Source organism: Pseudophryne corroboree, chromosome 7 (assembly GCF_028390025.1).
Source record: "Pseudophryne corroboree isolate aPseCor3 chromosome 7, aPseCor3.hap2, whole genome shotgun sequence".
In the NCBI taxonomy this organism is placed as follows: domain Eukaryota; kingdom Metazoa; phylum Chordata; class Amphibia; order Anura; family Myobatrachidae; genus Pseudophryne; species Pseudophryne corroboree.
Window position 1 is genome coordinate 256,927,191 of NC_086450.1, and position 8,544 is coordinate 256,935,734.

The window sequence follows — 8,544 nt, forward strand, 5'->3', positions numbered from 1 at the left end:
AGTTGGTTGCATATGCATTTTGCTGCAACTGCTGATTAAAGGGCTGATGCAGACTTGATCACTGTGCTGCTAATTTTGCTGTCCTGCGTTCGGGTAGTCGCCGCCCCCAGGGGGAGTGTAAATTCGCCTATGCAAGTGTGCGATCGTATGTGTACGAAGAGCTGCAAAAATCTACTTTGTGCAGTCTCTGCGCAGCCCAGGACTTACTCCTACAAATATTTGTCATTCATATCAGTCCCCTCCCTTTTGACGCTTACAGTATGAATTCCGCAACACCTCCCAGTATATTTTTGTGGTGTGGGAGGAAAGCCATACAAACATCGGAGAACATAAAAACATCATACAGATGTCAGTAATGCGCACCACTGTGTGAGTCTTGTATATATTTATTGCCTAAATTTTGATTTTGATTTAAAATCAACAGACTAAGAAATGAGTTTCACAAAGAAAAGAAAGATAGACGGTGAATGCAGAAAATTCAACAAAGAATGGACTCCTAAATATTTTTTTTTCCTTGTTGGTGAAAAAGCAGTGTGCTTAGTTTGTAAGGAATCCGTGGCAGTATTCAAAGAATATAATTTAAATCGCCATTTCGAGACAAAGCATGCTTTGAAGTATAAAAATTTATCTGCCTAAGACAAATTGGAGAAAGCCAATGAGATGGTTGCTCGAATCCAAAAAGAGCAAACATTTTTCACAAAATTGTCATCTGCACAGGATGGAATTACAAAGGTGAGCTATTTAATAGCACACAAAATCGCCAAGAACAGTAAGCCGTTCACCGAAGGAGAATTTATAAAGGAATGTATGGTTGACTCTGCTGCAATATTGTGCCCAGACAAGAAAAAAATGTTTGAAAATATTAGCTTGTCACGGCGAACTGTTGTGAGGCGCATTGAGGACATATCCGAGAATATGGAACTGCAATTAAAAAAGAAAGTCAACAATATGTCATATTTTGCGTTAGCACTGGATGAAAGTTGTGATGTCAAAGACACAGCCCAGTTGATGATTTTCATTCGAGGTATCAATGAAAATTTTGATATTATAGAAGAACTGGCATCAATGCAGTCCATGAAAGATACAACAACTGGAAAGGATTTATTGGAGGCTGTAAATCAGTGTGTATCCAAACTTGGAGTGCAGTGGGAAAAATTGGCTGGTGTGACAACTGACGGAAGCCCCAATCTAACAGGAAAAAATATTGGATTGCTAAAAAGAATTCAAGACCAAGTCAGTGAAAAGAATCCAGAACTCAAAATTGTCTTTCTACATTGCATCATACATCAAGAGGTCCTTTGTAAAAGTGTTTTAAAATTAAGCAACGTTGTGGACACAGTTACAAAAGTGGTCAACTACATTCGCACAAGAGGATTAAATCACAGACAATTTGTAGCTCTGCTAGAGGAGACTGAAGCTGAGCACACAGATATCCTGTATCATACCAATGTGAGATGGCTTAGCTTGGGGAATGTTTTGAAAAGAGTGTGGGAGCTGAGAGAGCAGATTGGAGTGTTTCTAAACATGAAAGGAAAAGAACCCGATTTTCCCCAGCTGAAAAATAAGGATTGGCTATCTGATTTCGCATTTGCTGTTGATGTTATGGGCCACATGAATGAATTAAATCTAAGATTGCAAGGGAAGGGGCTTTTTGCTCATGATCTGCATTTTAGCGTGAAGTCATTTATGACCAAATTGCTGCTTTTCTCCCGTCATTTAAGGAACAAGCAGTTCACTCATTTCTGCACTTTGCATCAAGTTGCTGTTTCAGATGAAAATCTGGAAAAATATGCATCATCAGTACTCGATTTACATGGGGAGTTTTCACGGAGATTCAATGATTTCAAAACAATAGAAAAAGATTTATCTTTGGTCTCCTCACCTTTCACATTTGATGTCGACAATGCTCCTTGTGATCTTCAACTTGAGCTTATTGACCTGCAGTGTGATGCTTTGCTTAAAGAGCAATTCAAATCAGAACCTCTTCCACGGTTTTATGCCTCTCTCAATGGTCAAAACTTTCCAAAGATCAAGGCTCATGCGCGGAAGATGCTTGTGCTATTTGGTTCAACCTACATATGCGAGCAGGCATTTTCTGTGATGAAATTTAACAAGTCAAAACACAGATCTTCCATGAATGATGAGCACCTTGCAGCTGTGCTTCGGATTGCGACAACAGAGATGATGCCTGACTTCGCTTTTCTGGTTAATGCGCATCAGAGGTTTCAATCATCTCACTGACTCTTTTATGTAATTGTTAATTCCACCTTTGATTGTTAGTCTTTTTTTTTTTAAACGGACACTCCATTTGATTGTACGAAGGCTTGAGTGTTTGTTATTTTTTCTCTCTCTTGTTTTCTGTCTTCTTTCTGTCTTCTCCTCCTCTTCCTCCATTTCTGTTCCTTTTACTCCTACCTAGACATTTACTGTGTTCTATATTGTATCAGTGTTCATTTTCTTATTCTGTTTGCTTAGTATAATAAAATATTTTTTTTATCAAAATCTAACAGCATTTTTGTGATAGATATTGTATATACAAGATATTTTGTATGTGGCCCTCGAATATTCGCTGGAAGTGTTAAGCGGCCCCCCAGCTGAAATAATTGCCCACCCCTGTGCTAGAGCCAAGCCGCAGGTACATTGAATGCTAGCTGGCTGAATGTTTAAATCCTTTTTTTCCGCAGCATGCCAATGCGGAAGATTCCATGGAACCAGAGAGCCTTCCATTGAGAAATACATGCTGCCTGGATGACTGCACTGTGCAAATTAAATCACGGAGCCAGTTGGCTTGTGGGTGGCTCTGGTGACTGGGTGGTTAGGTGGGCGGTGTGTCGGAGGTGGAGCACATGCAAATGATTGTGTATCATCCAGCTAGTGAGAGAGAAAACTCACGCAGGAGTGTGCCTGCTTGTCAGTGGGTTATGCACCTTGTAAGACGTCAAATCTACATGGAGCAGCTGGAGGAGACAAGAGTAGGTTTGTAAAATATAGATAGAAGAGCATATATGCTGGGGCATTCTTCATGATAGTGTCAGCTTATGTTTTGGTGCACTGCACTTTCATCCACCGCATTTCGGCCTATGGCTAAGTTTTAGCCATTTTGGTTAAGATCAAGTGTAGTCGCTTCTCAGCCTTTTGGCTGCAATCTTGTATCATGGTTGAAGGGTCTGCTGGAGGGATCATTTTCTTTGTTGGTGAAAAACCGAAGATATTCCAGGATGGAATAGTAGTATGATATTTGCTGCTTTTGAAAGCCAATATCTGATATGTCCCCTATCTGGGAACCATATATTAAATGGCTTTTCAGAAAAGGGAGCTGGGAGAAGAGCTTTCAGTACTTGCAGAACCGATGTACATTTCCTATTCTATCCTCCAAAAACAGATTCAGTTGCATTTTCCAATGTGTTTTGGATGCGCCTTTGCAAATGTCTTACACAGACAAACTTATTTAGTACTATGTTGCAAGTAGGGTTACATTGTCACAACATTTTGTTCCCTAATTGCTTGATTTTCTTAAATGCAACAATTGATAAAGACACCTGAAAACTGCTCTGTGGAGTCTTATTTTGTGTCTACTTCTTATCTACATTTAATTCTCTACTTCTAATCAAGGCATTTTTAAATGCTGGGGGCTGCCAGGACGTGAGGCCTACCTAGACTTTAGATCTGAATTCGAATGTACTTGTGATCTAACTTAATTTCCTACATCTAAATTCATTCCTAAATTCACTACTTACATTAATCCTGTAGTTGGGCATTTTGGGCCTTTGATTGTGGGCATTGTTTTGTGTCCAGACCAGCGGCAGGTGGTGTGCATTTGTTGGAAAGGCATCGAAGACCTCCGATACGCTGTAGCTCCAGATGTGTGTCTTCCTCAAGTGGCTGTCAGCAAATGCATGCTAGACACCCCATTCCAAGCTGATTGTGACATCACGGAACATGCATCATAAAACAGGCATGCTAGAACATGGGTCTTCAACCTGCGACCCTCCAGCTGCTGTGGAACTACACATCCCAGCATGCCCTGCCTCAGTTTTAGCATACCTTAATAGCAAAATTGTGGCAGGGCATGCTGGGATGTGTAGTTTCACAGCAGCTGGAGGGCCACAGGTTGAAGACCCATGTGCTAGAGCCAAGCCGCAGGTAAATTGAATGCAAGCTAGCTAAATGTTTAAATCCTTTTTTTCCGCAGCATACCAATGCAGAAGATTCCATGGAACCAGGGATCCTTCCATTGAGAAATACATGCTGCCTGGATGACTGCACTGTGCAAATTAAATCACGGAGCCAGTTGGCTTGTGGGTGGCTCTGGTGACTAGGTGTATAGGTGGGCGGTGTGTCGGAGGTGGAGCACATGCAAATGATTGTGTATCATCCAGCTAGTGAGAGACAAAACTCACGCAGGAGTGTGCCTGCTTGTCAGTGGGTTATGCACCTTGCAAGACGTCAAATCTACATGGAGCAGCTGGAGGGGACAAGAGTAGGTTTGCAAAATATAGATAGAAGAGCATATATGCTGGCGCATTCTCCATGATTGTGTCAGCTTATGTTTTGGTGCACTGCACTTTCCTTCACCCCATTTCGGCCTATGGCTAAGTTTTAGCCGTTTTGGTTAAGATCAAGTGTAGTCGCTTCTTGGCCTTTTGGCTAAGATCAAGTGTAGTATCTGTTCTTATCAGTTCACGCTGACTGACGGTGCTACCTTGTTTCTTGGACCGACAATTGTCCTTCTCAGGGCTAAGCTGCACCCGGGCCGAGAAGCCAGAAAAATCGAAAGCCGAGACTGCGAGGAGAAGGAGAAGATCGCTTGAAGAGGGTGAAGATTTGCATCGCTCCCCAGCTACAGCAGAGGGTTAGACTTGTTTGCTCTGCCCTCTGGAGAAGACACCCCCCCTCCGCCAGCAAGACTGCGTGGAGAAAAGGGACTTCGCCGGAGAAGCTCTGCAGCGCCCCCTACCTGCACTGGAGGGTTAGACTTGCTGGCTCTGCCCTCTGAAGCGACCGACCGCCTCTCCTCCTCTCGACGACAGCGCTGATCCTCCGCCCCGCCTTCTACGCCAAAGGACCCGTGAGTATGGCCACCGCTGCCCCAGCCGCCGCTGTTCCAGCCCCCGCTGCTCCAGCCCCAGCTGCTCCAGCCTCTGCCTCCACTCCGGCCACCCTCGCCAAGAAGAGCCAGGCCAAGACGGCGAAAAAAACCGCCAAAGCCCCCACCGGATCGGCCGCACCCAGCGCCACAACCCCTGCAGCAACACCGCCAGCGGCACCCACCCAGGCGAGCACCAAAGACAAACCGTCCCTGGAGCCCTGGATGAGATTCACCGTGGTGATGAAGTTGAAGGAGGTGGATGGACGGATGCCGGACATGACAGTGGAGACCTTTGGGAAGAAGATGATCCTGGACCAGGGCTTCTCGACCGCTGAAACCCTCAGCATCCAGAATTACCTGAAGGGGATCTTCTACGTCACCTTCGCCTCCCTTGCCATCTGCAAGAGGTACTGGGAGGCAGTGAAATCGGCGAGACCCGAATCCCCTTTCTCCCGCTTTGTGGGCAATTGCCCTATTCAAAGAGAGGAAAGGCGGGTGACGGTTTCAATGAGGAACCCACACACGCCCATCAAGGACATTGTCACCTTCCTCAGCCGGTTCTGTACCGTCAAGAAGGACCCCACAAGGGTTCTGGATGGGAACAGCTTCTGGACTGGAAAGTGGGCTGTGATCGTCGTCCTGCAAAAGGACACCTCGTGCCCAGAAGGAGTCAAGCACCTCCCACAGTGCTTCTCCCTGGGGGGATCTCAAGGACTTCTCCACTACGCCGACCAGCCACGCAACTGCAGGAAGTGCGGCGGGACGGGCCACGTGATGAAGGACTGCAAGGTCCCGGCATGCAAGAATTGCCACATGGCCAGCCATGAGACCAAAGACTGCCCCACGAGGAAAACCTGCAACCTGTGCGGCAAAGTGGACCACGTCTACAGGGACTGCCCGAGTAGGTCGAGAACCTACTCAGCTGTGGTGACCGGACGTGCCAACCCTGCCCTCAAGCTGCTGCCCTCTGCTACGCAGAAGGAAAAGAAACCGCAGGAGGGTAAGAAACCTGTCAAACCCACCCCCCTCCCATCCTCCCTCACCACCTCCCTACCCATCTCCACCAGCCCACCCCCTGCGACAGTGACTCCCATCCCTACCACTGTCGCAACCCTCCCTGACCCCTCCTCCGACTCTCCTACCCAGCCCATTGTCTCTCCCAACCCAGCCACCCCTGCCCCACCTGACCTTTCTTCCCAGGAAGATTTCCCCGCCCTCCCCTCCCCTCTTACTCCAACTGCAGGTGCCGAGAAGACACGGAACTGCAAGAGGAAGGAGCTCGACAGCCCGTCTGCGGACTCCGAATCCTCTAAGAAACTGGCGGTCGAGCTGACCCCACTGGAAGAAGAAATGGAGGAGCTGGCGGAGGCATTCAGCAGGGAGGAGGAGGAGGAGCTGGATGCCAACGCCGACGCCTTACTCGACCGGATACTGGGAGACTGCTCGCCGCTACCCGAGCAAGGGAACCTGGCATCCGATGCCGAGGAAGCCCCGCCCGACGGAGTGGTAACGTAAATGTAGAACTGTTGCCTAACCTCTCTTTTTTCCCCAACTAATGGCGTCATTTTCAATTTTCACCATTAATGTGAGGAGTATTAAGGATAAGCTTAGAAGACAGTCTGTGTTTACTTTCCTAGATAGTCAGAAATGTGATGTGTACATGTTGCAGGAATGCTCTCTTCCTTTCTCCAGGTCCTACAAACATCTGGGCAGGCAGTGGTCTCACGGCGCCTCCTATTGGTCCGGTGGGGGTGAGTGTAAGTCTGCAGGGGTCGCCATTCTTATCAGGGGGAGCCTCTTCACGCTAGATTCTGTTCAGGAGCTCGTCTGCGGCAGATTGCTGATCGTAGACGGCTCCTGGGCAGGTGAGCCTATCAGGCTTATCTGCGTGTACGCCCCCCCTTTCAAGAATGAGCGCTTGGAGCTTTTCCAGACCCTGCGACCGCAGCTCGCAACCACTAGGGCGGTAGTGATGGCAGGAGACTTCAACTGCACCATGGAGGAGGATGGACGCAGCACCAGCAACTCTACCAAGCTTGATGTGACGTCTAAACTGCTCATAGAAATGGTGACCGAAGCATCACTGCGGGACGCTATGGGCTCCATGGGGTCCGGCTCCGTGAATTTTACATGGAGCCGCCCCGATGGCTCTGTGCGTTCCCGCATTGACTTTGTGTTTACCTCTAGAGCAGTGAAGCAGACGAGGCATTCTATGGTCCCCTGCTTCTTCTCAGACCACAGGGCCATTCTCTTCCAAGGAGTCCTGGGCAGCGGTTTTTCACCTGGCCCAGGCTCCTGGAAGTTGAATTGCGCCCTACTGGAAAGAGAGGAGGTGCTGGCGGAGCTGAAGGATGCCTACATCACATGGAAAAATGACAAATGTTATTTTGAATGTATGAGCGACTGGTGGGAATATGCTAAGGCTAACATTCGCAGTTTCTTTCAGGTTAAAGGGAGACAACAGGCGTGCGACCGAAAGAGGAACTTCAAGAGACTGCAGAGAAATTTGCAGTCCCTGCTGGACCTCCAACGGTGCGGCTGGGACGTGAGAGACGAGCTGGATGAGACCAAAGAGGGCCTGAAAGGGCACTTTGAGGAGGAATCCAGACGTATCGTCTTCCGTTCCAAGGTGGAGAACCTTGAGAAGGACGAGAAGTCAAATTCTTTCTTTTTCAGGAAACTCCACTCTGGCCACACGCCCCTGACTGAGCTGCGAGATGAGACCGGCATCCCCAGACAGGGGAAGGAGGGCGTGATGAAAGTCGTCCGCGACTATTACAGCGACCTCTACTCCCCTAAGACTACAGACAGCGAGGAGGCTGATAAGTTCCTGTCAGGTATCACTAACACAATTGATCCTGCAGGTAAAGCCGCCCTGGATGCTCCCTTGGCGTTGGAGGAGTTGCACTCTGCCGCCAGATCCTTTAGGCAGGGCAGGACCCCGGGCAGTGATGGTCTCCCAGCAGAGCTCTATGTAGCGCTGTGGGACCTCATTGGACCGGACCTGCTCGAGCTGTACGGGGAGATGGTGGTGGAGGGCAAAATGCCCCCATCGCTGAGGGAGGGAATGATCACGATCTTGTATAAGCGTAAGGGGGAGAGATGTGAGCTGAAAAATTGGAGGCCCATCTCTCTCTTAAACGTGGACTACAAGATCCTCGCCAAGGTGCTCGCCAACAGGCTGAAGGCTGTCATCGGACAGATCATTCACCCGGACCAGACCTGCGCCATTCCTGGTCGCAGGATTGCAGACAGCCTCGCCCTCCTCAGAGACACGGTCCATTACATCAAGGATCGGAACGTTCACGCGGCCCTGGTCAGTCTTGACCAGGAGAAGGCCTTCGATCGTGTCTCACATGAGCTGATGGGCAGGGTTCTGCATAAATTTGGCCTCGGTAAAATGTTTTGTACGTATGTTAACCTGATGTACCTTGATATCCACAGCTCGGTGCTGG

At 48.3% G+C, this 8,544-nt stretch overlaps 1 pseudogene; it reads left to right on the top strand.

Moving 5' to 3' along the window:
• The first annotated feature begins 4,627 nt into the window (after window positions 1–4,627).
• LOC134946686 (U2 spliceosomal RNA) lies at window positions 4,628–4,732 on the top strand (annotated as a pseudogene).
• The last annotated feature ends 3,812 nt before the right edge of the window (window positions 4,733–8,544 follow it).